This window comes from Euwallacea similis, chromosome 18 (assembly GCF_039881205.1).
Source record: "Euwallacea similis isolate ESF13 chromosome 18, ESF131.1, whole genome shotgun sequence".
NCBI classification, from domain to species: Eukaryota; Metazoa; Arthropoda; class Insecta; order Coleoptera; family Curculionidae; genus Euwallacea; species Euwallacea similis.
Window position 1 is genome coordinate 3,108,489 of NC_089626.1, and position 23,762 is coordinate 3,132,250.

The 23,762-nt window shown below is 40.2% G+C and overlaps 1 protein-coding gene and 1 long non-coding RNA gene across 2 annotated transcripts in view; both read left to right on the top strand.

Annotated features, from left to right (window-relative positions):
- sky (GTPase-activating protein skywalker) overlaps nucleotides 1-23,762 on the top strand; it is a 201,400-nt gene that overhangs the window by 39,440 nt on the left and 138,198 nt on the right. The gene's annotated exons all lie outside the window — the stretch shown is intronic.
- Nucleotides 11,635-22,322, top strand: LOC136414773 (uncharacterized). Its single transcript, XR_010752564.1, has 2 exons — nucleotides 11,635-11,694; nucleotides 22,187-22,322. It is a non-coding gene; the product is annotated as an uncharacterized lncRNA (long non-coding RNA).

Here is a 23,762-nt window from a genome sequence, read left to right on the forward strand (position 1 = left end):
AAAAGCAAATTGTGATGAAGGGCAGTTGCAAAAACGTTGCTGAGGCTGATTGCATTTCCCGGTTACCTGGGGCCATATTTTCATTTAGGCCCGTTATTTTTCCACTTCCACATGGCATGATCGGGCACGTGCCAATTCTCAGCGAACTCATTGGCCCGAATTAACGAACGGTTTTGTTTCGTCACGATCAACTCAACCGAAAAATCGCTCTAGCGTCCCATGGTTTCCGCTTGTTTATTTTGCGCAGTAACAACATCTGTTTTGTTATGTTTGCAGTAGGAAATATCAAGTTTTTCTTAAGAAGTATCTCATTTTGCATTTTTTATTTTATAGAGAATGTATTGAGAAGAAACTATTTTTAAAAATCTGGATAAAATGGTGAACATAAAAACTCGAATCTCACGTTGAAATTATGTAAATAATGGTTTTCTGAATAATGAATGTGAAGGTAAATGAAAATATATCTTGAAATTATAAGAAATTTGAAGAACAAGGGGCGGAAAGAGGTGAATAGTTGAAAGATTATTTTGAAAAACGAGAGTTACTACTGGTTTAAGCTGATCTTGGAACTTCAGTGAATATTATAGAATTAATTCGATGTAAATGATCATACTGAGAAACGATTGGTTAAGATCCCTTAACTGATGGGGGATTACAAATGCCTCAGGTTGGTGATTGAAAGGTCAATTAATTGGAAAAAGTTCTCTTGGAGAAGTAAAATATGTGAAAAGTAAAATAAATTCTCTTAATTTTTGTCTTCATTTCCGAATACTGTCGTATCTCATAGTGTCTCCCCCTGACTCTAGCATAAAGGTACGTTAGGGCTGGACCTAAATTAAGCTTTTCCGATTTGAATTTTGCTGAAAACTTTCCCGTTAATTATATCGCTTTTTGCCTTTATTAAAACCGACCGTCGGTCGGTGGTAAGTATGTTGTGTATTAAAAATATGCAAATGGCCGAGGGTTGAGGACTTGCGAATTATACCCCTTCTTTAATTAAACAGTCCCGACGCAATATAAGAGCTTTCTGGCTTGCGGATAATAAATTTGAAAAACCGCTTTGAAATTGTATTTTTCCGAACAGCAACAAATAATAACCTTTAAAAGGGAGTAATAAATATTTATTGTTATATGCCAACAGCATAAAAGTTTATTGGAAAACTGACCGGGACGCGGAAAAACAATTTGAAGGTCTTGGGAGATATGTAAATGGAACGGTCGGCCCTAACGATAAAAGAGTGCAGATAAAGCCGAAGTAGCTACTAGAAGCCGAAAATTGAATTCCAATTCGAGAAATATCACTCTGGGGACTGAAAATTGGTTTCCTTAAACACGAGAAGAACGAGTTTACTATGAGAGATCGTTAACTGAATCAAGGCATAAAAACGAACCTTCTTCGGTCCAGTCTTGCATAGACTAACTAACAAAGAAGCGATTTACTTTGAAAGAAATCTCCAAGGAAACTCTTTAGAACTGGAGCTGATTGTATTCAATCAAATTTGAATAATTGAATTAGTAAGGTCCAAAATATACGTTACAATTGCGTCGTTCCAGAAAACTACCCCCGATCAAAGGTGTCATAAAATGCAAATACCGGACATAAAAATTCAGTTTTATTTTCCTGACCACTAGCCTGGAGGGATGGTTATGTGTCTTTTGCCTCGTCGAGTAAGCTTTATCGTCTGCGAATTACGCAATAACTAATCATAAAAATCCTCCCCTTTTTAAGGGAAAAATATATGGGGTTCCCCTACATCCATCGAATTACGGCAGTGTTACAATTCAGGCACTTGACTTAATAAGGCCGCTGATTTATGTAAGGAGATCCACTGCGGGTGGCAACACTGCTTTATTACGACACTGCCGGCTGCTGCTCCTGACAAAGGAACTTATTTTATGGAAAAAGCGATAAATTCCCAAATTGTCCTGTTTCTTTTCCTTTCTGCGAAGAATCCTTTTGAAATATTGTCTACCTGGAAACTCCCGAACTTTTCTCTAATATAATATATTTTCCGAAGTGCGCCGCTTATTTATCGCTGATTTATGCGCGAGCTTTCATGTATCGCAGTCAGCTTTCATAAATAGCCACTCGAGCGTGGATCTGAAGCAAAAATAATAACTGCTAAAAAGTTAGAAAAACAGTTATTGCTAGCGGAGTATACAGAGGGGCCATTTCATCCATAATGCATAAGGACAGGGGAGAAGGGGGGTTGCAGGGTGAAAAACTACCCGAGATATCCGTCGGTCAAGCCAAAGCACGAGGTATAATTTTTAGCCGGAGTCTAGTGGGGCGGAAACAAGGAAATATGTTACTATCTCTCGACTGGCGACAGCCCCAAAGGGACAGCTCTTGTATTAATGCAAATTGTTTTCCGGACGGTTTGTTTGTTCCACTTGAAGTCGAGTCTTATTTTTTTTCGATAAAAAAATATGAGACTATGCAGAAAGTTAATTTCTTCCATGTAATGAAGTTTTAGGACTTAACTCACTCCTAGGAAGACAACATGAAGTGAAGAATATTCAAATTCTTTCAAATGTTGCACAAAGCCCGTCTAGTCGATTTAAGACTTCCTTCTGTTCCTATTTGTCACTTGATTTCCTCGGATACTGTCACTGGTCATAACCAAACCCGCCCATGATCTTCTACCATCCCCTGCATCTCTTTTTTGGAAGCCAATTTTCCTCAAAGCCGTGAAATGTGGATCAAATTTGACTGTGGTAGGATACAATGGTAAGAATTATAAGAATCGGCAGAGGTGTCATCTAGAAGCGGCTGATACAAAGTCGGAATTTATTGTAGAGAAATGTCAGGTGCATCCACCATATAGCACAGAATTAAATTTGAACAGTGGACAAACTTAAGTTTTCGCCTTTTAAGCCCTTTTAATTGATTTTGACCTTTTTAATTGATTTGAACTTCGAGTTTTTAAGTAGCTAGTTTTGATTCTATAGTAAAAATATGCTGGAAAGTCAGAGATTATTAGTAAACTCGAAACCACTACTCTAAGAATTCTTTCATTGGCGTGAATCAAGATGTATTGCCAATTTCATTATATCTCATGCCATTTAACTGTGGTACCAACGACTAATCTCGAGTACCACATGGGTTCCCTATATAACTTTGCGGATTTCTTCGAGAAGACACCAAGAGGGAGACCCGACCTTGCAAGAAGTGGTGCATTCATATTGCGTTGGGTGGGCGGTGGCGTCTGAGAAGTACGATGATGATGGTACCATTTGTGAAGGTATTTCATATTCAAATTACTAGAAGACACATAAATCTCGATGTTTAATGTATTTTTATCCAAATGAGAAAAGCGCTAAACTAAAGCTTTCAAGAACTAAATTAAATACAAAAACTAAAACATGAGTATCGTATACTACTAAATTATGTTGCCAATCTAAAATTCAACACTCGATCATGGAGCCCTAATAAAATATGAAAATAAGATACTTTAGATGCATTGACGGCTCACCCAATCAATAACTTCCCCATTACTTTCTCCTGTAAATAAACAAACAAGTTTTCCATTACTGCGGCCTTTGATCTTTTTTTTTCAGAAGACGCTCGTCCCTTTATATAAGAAGGCTGATGACTTACTTGGGGCTGCAAAAGAGTATTATTAGCTCGTATACTTTTTGTCTTGGCACCTATACGTGTTTTATTTTTATTAGCTTGAAATTGAAATCGCTTCGATCAGCGAGATCAAATTGTGAGATCATTTGCTGAGGCAAATATTTTCGTATAACACTCAATGACGCTCAAAAAATAAATCACACAAAGGCTCAAATCCGTCAACAATGGCGTTCACCCCAAAAGGCCTGTCTATTTAGCGGGGTCCGGAACAATGCACCCGGAGGGTTAAAAAGAATGGAAGCGTGCCGTCGCGATTCGCCTCGTAAACTGTTGCAGTTTTTGGTCATATAGTCTCAACCCCATAGCCGTCCCCTTCAAACCCCTAATCAACAACTAACCTATTCCTAAAAACTGCACGCCACTGGGGGGTGCAAACTAAAAAAGAACAGCCCATACGAGGGTCGCTTAAAGCGACTTTAATTGTGGCAGTTTTCGATGGCCACGTGTTTCTGTTTGCACTAGGACAGTAATACGTCCGGTTAAGCACTCTATGGGGGAGCCAATAAGTTTAAAATAACAAAGGGCAACATTCCGACTAAGTAAGGCAATATTTTTCTTTGAAAGTTCGTCACCGCTAAAGACGAAATATTCGGCGTGATTGACGAAGTTTGTAAAGCGAATCGGAATTAATGACATGCAAATGTTCCACAAGGAAACGGAGCCTTTCTGATCTCAGACTTTTTATTGGTATTCGTTAGAGGCGAGATAAAAGTCGAGTAGAGTTATTATTGAAATAAGAATTTGCATGTCTTGGAGAATTTTTATTGTCATTGACAAACGTCATTGCAAATGAGCATGTCTTCATTCCTGAATAGAGTTTTGGACGTCATCGGAAATATCGAAGAAATCGAAGAAAGGCTACTTGAAGCCAAACTAATAACGACCCTGAGCTGCAGCACTATAGACGTTTTTGATGTAGTTTATCTTTACGTCAATAATGACTTCAGCGACAACCTCCCCTCAGAGTCTCTTTTTGAATACGAAGGGGGTATTTGTGTTATAAATCCCCAGACTAGCAACGTTTCTGCAAATTTTGTGAAAACCAAAGACAGTCACCACACGTTTCCCCAAGGTATGAGAAGTAGAATTTCGGATGAGTCAATTCAGAGCAATTCCTATGATGTTGAAGGTAAAATACAGAGAAAATAGGTCTAAGTTTAAAGAAATTTTTGCAGATGTAGTTACGAGGGTTTATCTTCCTTCAGAAGAGTTTGCGACAGTTGTGGAATTGAGACCCATGGGAAAGATTTGGTCTAGAATTTGGAGGTGGTGTAAGAGTAAAGTTAATTGTAAGAAAGTTAGGAATTAGATTGTTGTGAAATTTGGTAATTCCGTATTTAAAATGGGGAGAATTAAGAAAGACGAATTCTGGTATCTAATATCTAGGCATCCAGCCATAAGCCCCTCCTTCGCAAGGATTTAGAGCTTTCTCTAGGTTGTGAATTGGGACGATTACTGACGGGTTAGTGCTGAATTCTGAAGCACCGTACACGTATTTAGAGATCAATTTAGACCTAACTGCGGCTTCAAAATTCAGTGGTTGAGCATTTTTGACAGTTTGCATCATTTCTTGAAGAAAGGAATTAGTTTTGATCTAAAAAAAATGGAGGAGTCGATGGACCTACTAACCCTACTCGGATTTAGGGATTTATTATGAAAGAATGACAAACTCAAACACTATTTAATCCATAAAATGCTAATTTAGCTTTTAAAATAATTTTGGATTAATCTAAATATTAAAAACTTAAATTACTTCTCGTAGAAAGTAAATCTAGCAATCATTTAGCTTTTAAGAGGGAACTTGGTGACTGTGTCAATTACTTCAAAATACAATCTTTTCTTCATGAGACTATAGTCAGTATTCCTGAATATTCCTGTGCTCTTCTCTTCCGGCATTATACCAAATGGGTTTATTTCGGTAAAAAGTAGTTTTGGTGGTGTTTTGGTCTGATCATCCACTGAAATCACAGTCAATTTCGCTGCTCAAAAGACCTTTTCCATTTTTGCTCTCCTGTGAACCGAAATGAGTCAATTCTGATCGGCTTTTGGGTGATCGCAAACAGAACGAATCCGGCATTATCATCGGCATTATCCGACAGCAAAATAAATTCCTTTCATTTCAGCAACGTTTCTTTCATTCCCTGCCCTATTTATCACCATCATGCGACCGGATCACCTTATTGATCATCATCGTTCACCCCCAAAACAAAAACGTAGCGCGAACAGTTGAAGGAAGCCGTCAAACAAAGGAACGTTATCCGGGAATTGTTGACGCGATCTAGATTGCTATTTGAGTATGACGAATGACCGTGGCCGATCTCTTATTTATCCCCGCCAAATACGTCAACCCTTGTAAACGATACGTCAGATTTCGCTATTAAAATGAAATTATTTGCCCGCACCGGATTCTTTCCTCCACGGATTTTTCGTAATACGTTTACTTCACCCCCTTTTCATTAATACAATATAACGATTTTGAGTTGAAGTTGAGAGAGAACGATTCATCTGCCATAATTTGAATTAGTATGGAGAATTCGGACCCAAAACAAAGAATTGCCATCAACTGGGGTCAATTCGGTAAACCTCAGAACACACATCTGCGGTGGCTGTCATCAGAGGGTTGTTTCGCAGGCCATATGGCCTCCACCGTTTAATTTCCGAGATTGAACTTGACTTAGCGAACGTTCGATTTGTCACACTCACTTTTCCAATCTGTTACCAAAGTTGTTGGGCTGGGGTTAAATCCAGAGGGGTAATAACATCACACTCGCCCCTTGTCCTAGTCCCGTTGGTCCTGCACGCAGACCCATTCCGACCCTGGCGATATGACAACTTGAGGGGTGAGTTCCCGTGTTTGTGTGTATCCAGTGTATATCTGAACTAAACGATGGTAATTTTCTAATTCGTTTAATGAAATTGAGTTCATTGTTGTGCTCGGGGATTTAAGACGTTATTGGGATTGCCGCGGTCAGATGTGCCAATAAAGGTTAGAGGGACAAACGACTCAAACGAGATTAAATGGGAAATATGGCGGCATTGGGATCGCAAAGACGGCTCCTGTCCCAATTTAAAAGTTGCCAGCGATAAAGAACGCAATTACGTGCTGTAGGGAATCCAACAATGGAGACATCTCATTCGCATACACGACTCTTATTGGACTTGGAAGGTTTTATCTGAAAGCCCCGTGCGAACGACATCCTGCTGCTCTTCTGCTGATTTGCATGCCTCCTGACTGACTTTATTGAATCGCCATCTCTATTGCAGTGTTCCCGTTTTTTGTTTGCATAACACAACATGCCTCAGACTATTCCAGAGGGTCTAATAATGGTAAAAAAGGTGAAATCATAAAACCACCACCAAAGGCGCCCTTTCAAAAAAAGTTTTTTAATCGGTCCGAAAGCGGGATTTCTTTGAGGGGCTCGAGTTATATAAACTATGCATGCAAATCCATGCAAATGGGCAGAGGGGCCCCGTCCGCGGCATTAGGACACCTTTAAAAGTGATTAGGCCTGCGCTATCTCTTCTTAATACTATTACAGGCCAGCGACGCATTTTTTATTTAAGAGATGAGTCCTCAATTACGCATTTTTCCTTTGAGATTATGAGAATAAGTAATGAGCGATGGCACAAAGGCGCAATAGAGCGTGGAAATCTCAGTAGTATGGTATTTTTTTAGGATGGTGATATTTGGTAAATATTAAAAAACAATGGTAAATGGTGATATTTCTCGTTAGTTAAAAGTTCACATAAATTTAATAATAAAAATGATTTTGTGTTATATGGTGGATGCGCTAGACAATAATCTACGGTAAATTGTCCACATTGAGTCAGTCACTACAAGATGGCAACTCCTTAGCTTTCTAAGTATTTGCTACATTATCTAGCTTCAACACAAAACTGCAGAAAATTCCAAAGCATGATGAAAAAGACATTACTCGCTTAAGTTTCCCTTGCAACTTAGTAGACGTTTAAAATAGTCCAGTTTACGGTCAATTTAACACAGAAACGAAAACATATTAATATGCGATTTAAAGTTTATGTCCGGGAACAGTACTATATGATTAACACCCCCAAAGTTACGACCTTTGCTCATGCCATATGACGTTCTGCAGCCCCATATTACACTAAACCAGCACCTAATATCCTAATAACTTAATGGCTGAAAATAGGTGTTATTTCTGGCCATTTGTCCCCTGCGAGACTGATTTAATGTGACAGTGTTTTACGGTCATATGGCCACGCTTTGCAGCTAGGGGGGTTTTTAGTTAGTTAGCTGTATTGGGGGTCTTGTACCAACCACTTTTGATATTTTTACCTGTGTTTATTGTTCTAATCGACAGGTGCGGATTTTATGATGGTAAAACTCAAAGCAATTTTTAAACCAGGTGTGAGTTTCTCGTAAAATTCTCTAAAATTTTCCCCGCTTAACCGACTGTCTATCTCTTGTATGAACCAAAATTCCCATAGATCTAGAACCGATTTGGAACCCACTATATGCAGGACGATGATCAGAATCTTTGTTCCCAGATGTCCAGGAGTTTAATGTGGGCCTCATACGATTTTGCAAGTCTAAGAATAATTTGGAATAATAACATACAATCAGAAACATGTCATATGGCGTTCGGACAGCCCGGGGTGTGGTAAGATATGATGGATGGTCGCCCTGCGAGGGTAACTTTGTCACCCCTGCCCTTCGGGACCGCTAAATACCCCCCTCGAGAGAGGGTCGTGTCATCGATACAATCGGCGAAAGGAGTCAATTTGTACAACTTGCAATGCAATTAATTAAGTGAACGGGGAGAGCGTGGAAAGTGCGTTTGTGTGCTTCCAGATTAAATTGCCATTTGCCGTCTTTAGAAGGGCCGAAACGAGGCGGTCTGTGCACGTCCTCGACAGCATCTGAATCGAGAAGAAAACGAGCAAAAATTCCTGCGGGTCGGTAAGCCACGGCGCGGGCCTGCAGGATACCAATGAGACTCCGTCAAAGAGACGAGCGATTGGTCCTGCTGGACCCGGCGACACTCCCAGGAGGAGGTTTTTAGCGCAGATTTTTTTTAAACAAAACAAAAGCATTGCTTACTGGGAACACGATATTAATGACTGATCTGTAAGACGTGCATCTTCTTTTTATCGCAACGTAGTAATTTGCATCGACAACGAGTCACGTATATGACTCTCGTGACTCTACCTGGCCCTATTGAAATTCGCTTGTTCAGTATAATGACGTGTCAATTGCCGTCACTCGCACGCAACTCTCATCAACAGGCTGCATTGTTTACCCCGGAAAGATCCCGTCACCGGATCCGGTAATCCTCGATTTGCGTATGAAAGCCCCTTTCTCATCCGACATCGTCATTTTCCAGTTGAACGGTCGTCAACCGTGATCTTATCTGCGCACGACGAGGTGACGACCGCCAAATTCGCACCATTCAACCCCGATAACAACTAAATCTGTCGACGACCGCATTCAAAATAGGGTCATATAGGTGGAAAATTTGTTTCGATTGAAAATTTCGGGAAAGTCTCGTTTTCGACAACACATGTTGCCAAGATGTTTCGGAACCGATGGGATCATTAAATAACGGCTGCGATTTGGCTTAATGGCAGTGAAAATCGGGATTAGAAGCTCCCTAAAACTGATCCCATTCCTATCATATTATCACAACGAGGACAATGATGACAGAGAAAAATGATAGTTCTCTATCCCTTTCACCTATTGGTTGATGTTACCGTTACCTTGATGCGACTTGCAGAAAATTTTTGATTGTCTCCTGAACCCATTGAGACTGATTTCTTCACGTCAATTAACTCGAAGGACGTCAAAATTACCTCAAAGTTTATCAAGGCTTTGCTACATTCATATTTTTCATAAAGCATATTTCCACAAGCTCTTGTGTCATAAAACTTTAAATCGGCGTGGTTTCCTGACTCTTTGAAGTTCTCAATTATTGTTTTATGCGCACTTCGTTAAGTTCATTTTCAGAGTTTTTTCTTGAGGTTTCAAAAGAAAACTTGAAAACTCACCCAAATTGATTTGAAATCTAAATTCTTACTGTCGCAAAAGAGGTGAGAGAATGGTCATTTGTCAAATTTGAAGAGGATTTCTTCAGTTCTAAGCTCATTCAAGCCTTGTGTCCGTTTAGTTCCGACTATCTCAAAAGCCGACAGAGATTGGTTCAGGACTATATAGAGGCAAATTGTTTCCGTGAAGTAGAATAATCTAAAAATATAGCGATACACAGGATCTTAATTTAAAAAAATCGAGTTTTCTGGCATCTGAATGGGAAGGAGCTCAGTTTCAATACCAACACGGAGGGTTTTAGCTTAAATTTAAAATTTGTGAAAGAAGTTCTCGGTATTTTCAGGCTTCAATGTCACTTTCTGGATTATTCAGGCTCGAACCTTTATTTGCAGCTCTAATCCAGATTTGTCTTATTACATTCCTCCATAGACAATAAAATATTAAAATATGCGTGGAGAGAGCATGAAAAAGAAACATCAGCCCACGTTATTGGATATAAAAAGAGAATCTAAACGTTATCCGGGATTTTCCAGGACTTAGGCGCTTGACGGGCTGAAACAGCGAGGGGTCCACATATGTGGAGACGTGGATAAAACGCCTAGTAGTTTATTGGAATAAGGAAAAAACCGTAATAGGAGCAAGATACTTGACTTTGTCTGGATCCAACGTGGTTCAATCAAAACAAAGTTTATCTGGAAAGGATATTACTTCCAGTCCATCGAGAGTGTCCAGTCATCGTCTGCGTGAAATGCGGGAAAGGGGGCCCTTCGATAAGCTGCACATTCGCATGTATGAATTCAGCACATCACGTTTAAACAGGCTCGGTTATCGGGGTCGAGGAGTCCCACCCAGGAAGCGGCTCCTCCAAACGGCACATATTTTAGGAGCTGATGAAAAAGTGGCTCTTTTTATTGCCTTCAACCCTATAAATCTTCTTGAAGAGTTTTTGATTAATTTTGCTTTTAAAAAGTCGTCTAGGGCGCCACCTGGGTCCACCTCGGCCTCGCCGCGCGCTTCTTTCTTCATTAGCCCTTAATTTTTCCTCGCTGCATACATAATCGATGGGAGCTTTTTCTTGGCCCGTAATTTTCATATTTAATTTATTTCTAATTTCCATCTTGAATTATGCATTCTTCTTTCCCGGGACCGGGGTGTTTCTTTGCTCGTTGCATATTCAGCGTACTCTCCTACGACCATTGAGGGGGCGATGTTGCCGATCCAAACTCACTCTCCTCATCAGGAGGAACCAGCTAACATCAACGGACTGCAGCTGAACGTGCCAGATGTTGAAGATCTTTCTTAGCGTCATTTCTTCGTGAACGAGCCTCTTCTCTCAAGTTCCAGGAAGAGGCAAGGGTTGGCAACACAAATCAGCATGTTTGGCAACGTTGTCGGTCGCCGAATATACCGTGCTTTAAATTGTATGAAACATACATGAGTTCTGCCATCCCTGAATGTATACCAGGGCCTTAGTTTACAAATGAATACAGCTATTGAACTTACTTATAATATCAATGTGGTCGGGCGTCTCTTTCCCGTTTGCTTTTTGGACGTCTCGCCGTCTTCGTCGGGGCTCGAGCCGAATATAAACCTCTTCCCAACGGCCATACAGAATGGCCATATTAACTTGATAATTAGGTGTGTTATTGGACTTGCAGATGAGCCACCGACTCCGTCGGATGGAATAAAAAGTGGCTGCCCCCCCTTTCGACGAGGTATAAAGTTGAGGAGGGTGTTGGTGATGGCACATTCTGACGTCGGTCGTCGCGACGCGTCTCCGACGTCATCCCCGAAGAGCGTCTTCTTCTTCGCGACCTCTTGGTGACTGTGTCCGGAAGCGCCATCTAGTGGGTGATTGGTGTGTCGTTGCTGCAAAGTATAGAGGGCGCCTTCATGATGCCATCCTCGTCGTTCTGTAGAAGTTAACATTAAGAAGAATAACTCTCATTCGGCTCAGTCCGTTCGCAATCCACATTTATGATTTTGGACGTATTGTGCGTCAGCCAGTAAGTCTGGCAATGCCGCAATGATTGGGGCAAGTAACCCAAACAAAGCTCTTTAATCCGGGCATCACTATTTGAAAATAAACCTTAAAATAGAGCGATGCAGTTTTCGCCAAATCAAAATTTCTTCAAATTTGAGTACTTCCGTACATAACCAATAAAAAGTTTGGAATCGCCTCGATACACATCTCAAAAAATATCAAACGCAGATTAATGAACTTGGGTGTACTAAACTCAGCGCTGTTGCCAAGTTTAGATCTTTTTCTTAATTTTAGCTAAATGGCCGGGTTCACAGTGCCATACCAAAGCGCACCAGAGTTTTTCATCAATCATAAAAGATTCGAAGCAAGACTTAAGTACGCTAGATTAAATTTATCTGCGGTTTCAACTATTACTGGAAGGTTTACGGTGCATCTCTGGGGCTTGGTATTTGAAGCGCATTGAAATTTCGACAATTTTTAAGTAACAAGTACATTTTGGGTCGAAAAGTACAGTTTACAGTGGTGTACGAAAGGAGACAATTTTTTTAAAATTTAGAACGAGGTAAAGTAACGTTTAATTTTATTTTTCAGAGGCCCTAGCTACGCCTCTGGTATATGATATTTTAAAAAAGTTGAAATATCGTCAAATTTAAATTCATATGTAAATTTCGAGGCCCGAAGGCAACAGTGGCGTACTAAGTAAACAGCCAAAACACACAGCTACGGCTTATTAACACTGCGCAAGCGGTACGAGAAGATGCAGACCCTCGATGTTCCATGCGCTTTGATAATGCGAATTAGAGCGAACTCGAGACCAGACACGTGTGTCTGCTGATAAAGCTGTGTCTGCTTAACATGACCGCTATGAGACGAAGAAATATGAATAACGCATGAATGGGATCTGCACTGGCGTGGTGCGAATGAGAGCCATGTTCTAACGCAGAGTGTCAGAACGGACACCGGTGTCCTCTGACCCGTTTTTATGTGTGGAACATTCCGTGAAATGGCTGGCCAGTGGATGCCTTAAAACTTGGAAAATATTGAACGTTTGAGTTTACTGATAAAAAAGGGTTCAGCCATCGTAAACTCCTAAATCGCCTGAAACTCTGATGATGAGTTGATGAATTTCCTTGATGAAATTTTTCCCAAAAACAAATTTTGATTTACTTAAGTTTTGTTTTTAGACGGTAAAAATTCCCTATTGTTACATAAATCTAATACTTTTTTATAAAAATCTAAATCTTCCCATTTCGTTTTTTACGAACCAGGGAGTCAATAAAACTCAATCAGCTTAGTTTTAATTCCCTCGCAACTTTTCTTCACTCTCGACGAAAGTCCCCGTCCGAAAGTAAAATATATTTATAAATAATGTAGGCAAAGAAGGAGCACTCAAAAGTGAGGCGCATTAAAAGAAAAGTTATTTAAAATCTACATAATCCTTAAGCTGGAAAGCCTTTGGAGGACGAATACGAGCGGCCATTTACAAGTGAAATCAGTCTACTTAGCAGACTTTTCCGTCAGCTTTCGGCTCTCGCGAATTGTGTCGTGAATAAGGCCTCAAAGTGCCCAAAGAAGTTTACCTTTGTTGGGAAAATAAGAAAAGTTTTTTTCCGGGTGTTATTTAGAGCCTCTATTGTCGAGAATTGAGGTTTAAAGGTTCTGAAATTTAAGAAATAACTAAAGCAATATCAGAACTAATATCTTTTTAAGGGGTGGGAAGCCTTTTAATAAAACCGACAACGACATCATAACAGGACGAAAATCTGGCAAATCCAGGGTCCCGTTATGAACCTGAGCTGCAGTATAATAAAGTCGTAAAATCGCCGAAAATCGGGATATATTGAGTGAACACGCTGCCGAGAAGTTGCAACAAAAATATTTTATGTCTTGCCATCTTTTTATGGGTCTGACAAAAAGCCTTTGCGGTCAGAAAATGGTAATTTATGGGGCTTTCCTCCGTCCGGTAATTGAAATATTTTGGGGACTCTGGTCAGGTTGGCCGTTCCAGAATTTTCAATTTTCCCTAAGATTTCGGCTATTTGCCCATAAATCAAAGTGTTAGACAGTGTTGGAAATTGTGGTTTTATGCAGAAAATTCGTTACCTAGCTCGGCCCCAGAAGGATGGGTGAAACAGTAGCCGGCCCGGCGCGAGGCTTCATTAAAAAACATTTATGCGGACTGCTTATAATAATGAAATGTGTTTTGGATTCCGCCTTTAGAGCCAAATATTTACGGTAAACTTATTGTATAAATTGCAATTCTATCTCTCGAGCAGGGCCGGACAAGCAAAAAGTAAGAAATTACAAGTGCCTGAAAGGGTCAGGCCACAGAGAGTCCCTCGAGTGAGAACCGAAAAATTCTACTCCCATCGTCACGCTACTTGGACACGAAGTTTTCAAAACAAGTTCTGAAGAATTATTCAAGTGAAATCTAACTGTCGAGCAACAGCCTAAATAAGCAACATCTAAGGTCATAGACCCAATCCAGAAACCATTACAAAGATATTAACCTGAAGACAACTCAGATCATGTGGTTTTCACTAACAGGAAACGGGCTTTCGCGGAGGCGGCAACAACGCCTACATCAACAAATGATAGCGTACGGTGGGTTGCCTACTAGTCATTGCAAGTCCGGCCTGGACCTAAAAGAGCAAAGTTGCCGATGTTAACTTTTAGACTGTATCTTCCTCACTTTTCAAGTGATTTGAAGATGGTGACATCAATAGAGAAATTTCGCTTGTTTGGGGTTGTTTCCCTATATAAATGGTACCAACCGTCTTCTGGATCCGGTCTGAATTATTATATTTTTCACGCTGCGTCCCCTGAATCCTGTCCTGCAATATGGCCGGGTAGTTACTCGAGTTAAAAAGGTTTGGACAATTCCCCGCCCCAAGTTGAATATGCGATTAGGCCGTGTTTGTCTTTTTAAAGTAAATCTCCAGGACTCGCATTTTCTAAATGAAAATGTCGAAGGAAGAAGACACTGTTCCATGCAAATTCCAGACAAATATTTATTCGAATCGGAATAAGCCAGCCCCTGGATATTTCAATCCTGTTAGGGGGCAGCAGCGCGTTTTTTGGCTTCCAGGGGTACTCAGGGAATGCTTTAAAATTCTTCCGAAAGCAGTGCAGGATTAAACTACCTTTGAGGGCCATTAAAGTCCTTTCAATTTCCGGATGCTGATGGATTGTCAGTGTGTCCTCTTTGGTAAAAATTCTGTATCAAAAGTCTACTTTTCTATATGTTTTCTATGAATCTGGAATATGAACCTAGTTGAGTTTTGTATATTTTGTACTTACTTTATCTCCGGAGTAATATCATTCTTTTCTGCTCCTTTGAGTTATTTTAAAATCTTATTCTGGGTTTGAAGTCATCAAAAACCCAGATCGATACAAATAGTCGAGTTAGCAAAATTTCGCACTAATTTCATAATTGGTGGCAAATCTCCAACATGCGATAGCTTAAGAATACTTAGCAGAATATTAGCTGTTTTTGCTTATTTAAAACTTAATTTGGTGAACTGGGTCAATTGTCGTATATTTCACATTTTCTTTATGTGTCCGAAGCAATATCATTCTTTTTAATGTCTTTGATTTATTTTACCACTGTATTCCGCGTTCGAGTTCTGTGTTTAAATTAGGTTTATGAGTTCAGATTTCTGGTTCCGCGTTTGGGTTACGAATTCGGGTTCTGAGTTTCCGTTCAGAGTTTGGGTCTCAAGTTTCGAGTTCGTGATCCGGCTCAGGGTTCGCGTTCGGTTCCTGAGTTCTAGTTCTCAGATCGGGTTACGAGTTCGACTTTTGGGTTGAACCTACTAGAAAATATACGAAAAGTACTAGCATCTCTTTAAAACTCTCCACAAATTTATAATTTAAAGAAAAATTGATTTTTTTATTTCGTTTTTGTACATTTGATCGATGAAATTCGTATTGATATTTATCAGAGAAATTAAGAATCATAGGGAATGTACGGTCCCTACAGAATCTCAGAGTTAGAAGATTCGCTTGAAAGACACATGATGGCAATATCTAAGAAACAGTAGTGGTGTCTTTGTTTCTTGATATCCAAAGGTAAAAAAAAAATGAAGCAGAGTGAGCAGGTTAAACAGTAAAATTTCGCATTCATGATCGTACCTCAGCAAGTTGCGGCGAGACCAAGAGATATTAGAGAATTTCACTGTCGGCTCTTGGGCTAGATTTCCTAATGGGGATAATTCCCCGCGAATAAAACTTCTGGAGGAGAGTCAGAGCTGATGACAACATGGCTTATCTCCCCGATTTCATTCCTAAATTATGCCCCAAGTGTTCTGTATTATTCACGGAATTCGCAGACTTATTCATGAAAAAGGCATGACAGCACTTAAGATAAAATTGAAGAACTTTTACAGAACTGCGTTTTTTACATAATTCCTAGGAATTGTTCAAGATCCTGCACTTCCAGTCTTTAAACTTACGTCTCGTGGATTACCTTGCCAAACTCTTGAACCGCATCGTCCCTAATCACGTTCCAACCCCCTTGGAAATAATAATTCAAACTCATCACCTTAAAATTATCCAAAGTCATTTTCGAATCCAAATCATATGGGATTAATGAAACGGAAATTGAATTTTTATCTGGAATCTAATTGCCATTATTTACAAGCGATAACGCCCTAAAGGACTCTTCAAAGTTTCGAGGAATAAGAAGGTTTTCCTGCGTATGCAAATGGGATTGAAGTGTGGAAAAATCACCAAGCCCATTAAGAAGTTATAACATCAATATGCCCACAATGGAAGCAATATGTCCGAGATTAACATATTCATTGAGCATATAATTTTCTACACCTCATTCTTTATTTAAATGGCTCGCGTAGGCTTTGAATGCGCTTTTCGATCCCACTAAATACCGAGAAAAGCACAATGGTGTCGCCACAATTGATGGACCAGTATTGTCTTGTCATTTCCAACAGTACTTTTCTCCCAATGTGTAAACAAAGCCTTATTATAAGCAGCTGAAAGACTTTTTTGCCTGTTCGTAATCTGCTCGACACGCACATTTCTACTTAATCAAGGAGCAAAATGAACGCCACCATTTGCATTAACGAAGCAAGGATATTCTTTTGTTCATGGTTATTAAACAATCTTCATTAGGGCGACCTTATCGCGGAACGACCTCCTCTGAGACTCGGTTTACAACTATTAGGACAAATTAGAATGGCAGGTTTTCGAGGGGGAATGACTTAAGTGACAAATGAACAGATCTTAACGTAAAATCGCACAGAAGCGAAAAACGAACAAACGTAAAACATGGAGATATTGAAGATAATGGACTGAAAAGAATACCTAAGGTCCTCAACAGACATGTAAAGACGTTGATACAGCATTATCGGCAGGACAAGTGGTTGGAGGCATCACAGGAATCGAGCACCACACGATTTTTTTCACTTAAATGTGTGACGTAGAATTTTGGGAGATATTATTTGAGTACCAGCCGAACTTTCGACAAAACTGAATGGGAAATGATATTTGATTTTTTTGAAAAACGGTTTGGAGGAAATTCCTCTAGAAAATGACACTCCTGTTCATCACCCTATACATGTAAGGAAGCTCTTGAAGACGAATTTTCCACATTGATGGACTGGACGAGGTGATAAATATCTATGGTCGCCGCGAATTCCCGACTTAAACCTATTTGATTTCTTTTTGGGACGTTTTTTGAATCCATTACTATACAAATTCGTACCTAATAGAAGAGATGAGTTATGGTGTGGTATTCAGGAAGGAGTAAATACAATTAAAAAAAGATATTTTGATAAATTATTGGATCACTTAATTGAAACTTAATCGAAACCGCCAGAGATACGAGTTCTGTGCTGAATGCTTTTTGGTGTAGAAGAGTTCGCAGTATTAAAATTCGCAAAAAAACATTAAAGTTATCGTTTAGTTAGGTCGATTTTATGTGCCTCGGTAAAACACAGCTGGCACCAGTCATCAACTAGCGTGAAACAGATATCTTAAATGAGTTTGTCGCACCCAAAAGCAATTTCCTGTGTAAATCTAAACAGCAAGATTTATTTCGAATTTACAAAATTTAAAAAAATACTTTGAGATAACTTTCCCTCAACCTTCCTGGGCCTGGATTCTATAGGAGCATATAAGAGCGTGAATTAATTGTTTCAATCAAACCAACGTCACTGAAAGTTTCGTTTTCACCTTCACATGTTCCTGTACAATCAGGGCCCAAATTCTTGAGTCTGAGGAGGAGGACATCCCCAAGCGTTAAAATGGCGTTTGACTGAACTATTTTAGTGTGGTTCTCAGGAATTGCTCCAACTTTGAGAACTAGATTCTTGGAAGCGATTTCCTGTTTTGGCCCAATTCGGTTCCATTTTCCTTTTAAGAATGAATTGAATGAGTCGGCCCGTGGACCCCACATTAAAATGAAAAGTTGGATACACATTAACAAGTTCAACACGACTGCATCGTACGCATGTAATAATACGGAATACCGCCGACAGATAGAGAGATAATGCACCGTGGCGGCGGCAATTACGGGCCGGAAGGAAACCCGGGCAAAAACCGTCGGGAGATTCATCTCCGATACATACATTACCATTTATTTGCATTTCGTTAAAAACGGTCACCCCGTATCATATAGCCGAGTTCACACGCTAAACAAACTGTCTTTTTACTGCCCTCAGACCTGCATATGTACTAAGTTGTGGAGTAAATGGTATTCTTGAGCCGCCACTAAAACTAAAACATTACCGGATTTCCATACTTCCTTGACCTAGAAATGTGGTTCAAAGATACATCTCATATCCATATATTAGAATATTTTAAAATTTTAATGGCGGCTGTGGAATGCGCCTCAAATCGGCCCTGTTTCGGGTACAAACTCGTGCGTTTGATTCTTTCAGGACATGGGGGTTGTTAATATCTTGGGAACCGCATCAGCAGGTCGCACCGGAATTCACCGGAACCGAAATTCCGGTGTACCGCAGACGGTGGCGGCGGGCGACATCTGTCGTCCCCATGAATATTTATACTTAGATTTGCATTTTATCGGCCATCGGACTGTTCGTTGCGTAACGGACGCTTTTACTTATTTTACCCTTATTTTTACCACCCAACAACATCACCGTTGCCTATTTGCATAACGGCCGAAAGCATTTTTCTTCGTGGAAAGCCCGAGTAGTGATGGACACAAACAACCGGGACTAAACCACCCCCGAGGATTTCTTTAGGCAAATTTATGACGGCCTGGGCCATCCATCAACCGGTTTTTCGGGAGATACTTTATCTTTTTATAAGCAGACGTTGTCGTTGGCAGATACTCGATCTTCACTTTTTAATGCCAATAATAGGGGGTTAAGCGTTCTGACTTCAAAGAAGTATATCAGAGCCCAGAGGGTTTCCCCCTGCTCGGGCTCGATATAGGTCCAATTAAGGAAAAATATGTATCTTGACCGGGATCTCGCCATAAATGCGGCTTTATCGGCTTCGCATCTAGGCCAAATGACCGGACTGTATTTTTTCTAATTACAAGCGAAAAGAACCCTTCGCACGCTTATTGCCTTTGTCATTCCTTGGAAACGCAATTTTACGCTTATACTTTCAGCTTTCGTGATGGATTTGTGAGCGTTAGTGATCCCGTTAGGTGAAAAAAACTATAAATTTCATGACAATTTTCAAGTCAATTTCAATGGGCGCATCCAGGGACTCTGTGTTGGTCGACCGCAGGAACGGTTGAGGTTGGAATGTGCTTACTGTCTAACAATTTTATTTAACAGGCAACTGTCAAGTCGATCGAATATTCAAAATTCCAACTTTGTAAGTTACATTCTTTACAGCCTTAAGTCAGCGCTGCAACGCAGTGCCACTGCTGCGATAAAGCGACACTGGTTTCTGAAGGCGCCCAATTTAAATCGAAATTTGTTTTTTTTGAATTTTGAATGCTTTGTTCTTGAGTGATATATTAATGCAAATATACTGTTAAAAGTGTATTTTTGTTATCCGTGTAAAACCATATCTAATATGTCTGCGAAACTCGTGATTTGCGAAAACGTGAGAGCAAATATTATATCTTCTGTCTCTTTTCTTGAGAAGTGTTCTTGTTGATTTAGGTTCGCTGAAAATTGCCCTAATAAAACGCTGAAAATGCCTAAAGAAATCGGGAGAAAAAGAAAGCGAAAATCGTTGAAGTCGTTGAAAACTCAGAACAAAGAGTGGTTTCTTACACTTTCCTTTTCCAATGTCTTTTAAGACACGTCGCATCTAACTCACTTTTCGCCAACGCAGAACTACCATAAAACGGCTATAATGACTGCATGCTCTAACTGCAAAACTGCTTCCATGGATTATGGATGGCGTAGTGGTGACCCCACCAAACCAGTCTCACGAAGAAGAATCAACTTCTCGTTACTCGTAAACCGACCTTGTTAAAACAAATTGTTAACCTGTGTGTGGCATTTGGTTTGATTTCTCTCTGGTATCGACCTAACCAAAAAGGTCTTTGCCCTTGGTCTGAGATCTAATCGGGAACGTTTGTGAATGAAACGAACCAGAACAGAAGTTTCGTTGGTTGAGAATAAATAAATTGCGAAACCGTTCACGTAGTTGGGCCTCGAACTGTTTAAAGTCCCGACATGCAGATAGGTCCGATAATGGCTTTATTCCGGACAGGTCCTTGGGACACGCACGGTCTACGTGCCCCAAGGACACACCTTGGATGGATTCTGCATGACAACATGAAGCGTATCATAAGGTGCCCCGAACAAGCCGCAAAACCGACTTATGTGTTTCTTGCACCCTGCATTATTTCAATTCAGCCATTAAGAAGCCAGTTGCTGCTCCATGGGTTTGATTCTCCCACGGCCTGACATCAGCATTCAACTCGTCTCGCAGTCGACATAATGTATACAAATACCGACCGACAAGAAGTTCTTCTGTCTTTCTTTTCCTTCCATTCACCATTACATGGGAGGTCCGTACAGTGGAAAAAAAATGTGGGAAAACGTAAATCTCGATTAATGGAAGTTTTCAATTATTTCATCCACGCTAACAAGATTGCCTTTGACACCAATTTGATCATTGGACATATCAACACTCGGCTATCTGCGGCCATGCATATTCATGGGGGCTGTTAAACGCGTTTCATTGGGCTGTTTCGGCACGAAATCGGCCATTTCCAACGAAAAAGTTGTGCATAGAAAACCATCTGTGGTGGTTTGTGCAAGGAACCATAAAGCCAACGGGAAATGGTGTAGTCGATCGTATCGTCTATGCCAGAACAAACATACGTGCCCGTCATTGGCGAATAAAAACCTTAATTAACTTGGTTAGCCTGTGTGAATTTCTCCGTGATAATGATTGAACTCGTGGTTCGTTGGGCTTTGTCCCCACTAATTTCACCGGGGACATTAAATATGAAAGTCGACATATCTTTTGCAGATTTCTGAGAATATTGGTGAAGAGTGACTTGATTGGTTTAGCCCGTGGTTGTGCTGAGACTGACAATGAAGATGTGAAGGGTATATTATTGAGAACACCGCGGTGGACTGCTTCATTGAAATGCTTTGTGACAGTTCGGGTTAGCTCAGGATATACGGTTTTTAAGCCGTCAAAACTCTAAGGGCGTCCCCCTCGACGCTTGCATGCATACATCTTTGGATTTTAGTCTCCTATCGCATCGGCCTCATATCGACCATGGAAGCCGCACAGTATCGGGATCAACTCGGAAACGGCGTTAATGGAATTTTTTCCGAAGTATTTGAAGATCCAGAAAAATACGATTAAACTCCGTATAAAGGGGAAACACTGAAGAAAGCAAGACCTTCTTAAAAGTTAAAGGATACCCTGAATCTAGCTCATTAAGAATGGACTTAGAAGAATCGCGTCGCATCTCGCGTGAATTACTCTCAGTGGTGATTTTCAGTCTTCCGTTGTAGCCTCTTCATCTTCTCTTTCCTTCTACATCCAAATCTAATTGGTTGGATGGGCACTCCGAAAAAAAGCAAATGTTCCCAATTACTTTTAACACTACTTTAAACATGGCCGAACATAACGTTAAAGCAGCATTTAAAAGCACCTGAGAAAGTCTGCCACTTCGGAAAAGCAAGAAAATCTAACTTGCGTCAAATGGGCCTCCGAACGCCCCTGATTTTAATTGAGAAGTGTGTATAATACAAGTACGGTGATAATGTATAGGTAATGTTTTTCCAATAAAAACAACGCATGGAAAAGTAATGGTATAGAAAATCATGAGCGTAGCGAGAGCATTTTAATGACTGATTTTTCACGAAATGGTCACGAAAATTCTTTAAGTAAAGATGCCCATACTAAGTTGTACGCTACTGGTTTTAATTGACTAGCGATAAAATTTTTTCCAAAGGGAAGTAAATAAAGCAATAACCTCATAGGAAATCAGTGGCGTGGCAAAAGTTTTTCATTTTTCATATTCAATTAGGAAAATTCAGAGTTTCACGCGTGTTAACCAGGTAATTGAGTGAATTTATTTAATCTGTTGCTCTTAAAATGATAATTTTAACTTGTATTATTGCAGGACTTTCCCCTTTTACACGGAGACGTGAAGATGCCGGGGAAGAGCCTATATAATTAAGAATTTAAAATGTAATATGATTTATTATAAACTGTCATTGTAATTAACTTTTATTAATAAACTTTAACAATTAGCTACATATTACTGCTTGCAAGCACATACACCAACGGTACACGTACAGAAGACAAAAAATAATGATTTATGGTTCTACACACCAACAACGTTAGTGTTAATTAAAGGAAACAACTGCAGGAACGGTTCTTTGTCACGGTACTAACTCTCCACCTGAAGCGTGTACATTCATTTTCTTTTGATTGCTCAAGTGCCACTACAACCTCAAACAGAGAGACCCATACCCAAATCCAATCTACACCCCCAATTATAAATTAACATCGTCAAAACAACAAACAATCCCTTTCAAATGCCCCCGTCTTAAAAGGATCTTTAGCCTAACGATGTGTTTATTGCCCCCCACCCCCAGAGGGCTCCCGTTCAGGGGAGTCACACGTGGAGTGGGACACGTGACGACCGTGAGTTGGGGAGTGGGGATTTCCAAAGGGCGGAGCCCCCCTGCCTGCTCCAATAAGCGTGCGCCTACTGAAGAACACCTAGCGGGACGGAGGTGTAACGTCCGACAAAATGGTTGACAGTATGTGATGTGGAGCTTTGCGTAGAGGGGGCGCTAGGAGTATCAGCGTTTAGCGGAAAAGTTGATGATTTAAAATATGGGAGCAGAGAAATTAAAACAGTCTGAAAAGTTGGGGTAATAAATTCTAATTTTCATTTGTAAAGGAGAATGGAGGGAGAAACTTTGTTAATTCGGGGATTTTGTTTGTGTCTTGTAGGAGCATAATAAGTGAAGGTTTATGGCTTGAAAAATATTCGAGCGATTCGAGGTTTGTCGAATATATTGCGGTCTAAAATTGTATAGTATAGAAAACGACCGACGCGACGTTCCTTCTTTATTATATTTAGCCTCGTCTTTTCAACAAATTCCTGGCGGATCCGCATAATAAGAGCTGCTGAATCCGAAATGAGCTCCACGCGTTACATTTTTCGCAGTTTTCCCTTATTCCAAATCCAGGACCCCACTGCACAAATTTCCTCCTTGTAGCTTTATAAAACATCTTGGTTGTATTAAACTTAGCGCACTTCACGATGGAGCAGCACTAGTTGATATTTACAGGCATACAGAGGGCTCAGTGCGGTCCTGATACGTCGTCTTCTTTGCGTTTTTCGTAATTTTCTTACTTCACGTTGCCGGTACGTCGTATATCCTGGTTCTGGTAACAATTTTCACGCCTGCCCGCGCTTTATTATCTATTAAAATCCCTTTGATATTGAAATCATGTGACATTTCATTAATCCGACGTCTTGTTCGGGCCCCGGGCCCTTCATGTCGCCACGGTTGGTTTTTTTCATCTTGAGCAGTGGCGGATTAATAAATAAAGAAGATTTTTTTACAAATTACATAAAGTGGAGCGTCTCAAAGCACAGTTATAGATAGTTGCCGATGGAGACTTTCCTCGGGAAACTGGATCTATATCGCTCTTGTGGTCCAGAAACTAGGAGAGGAGTG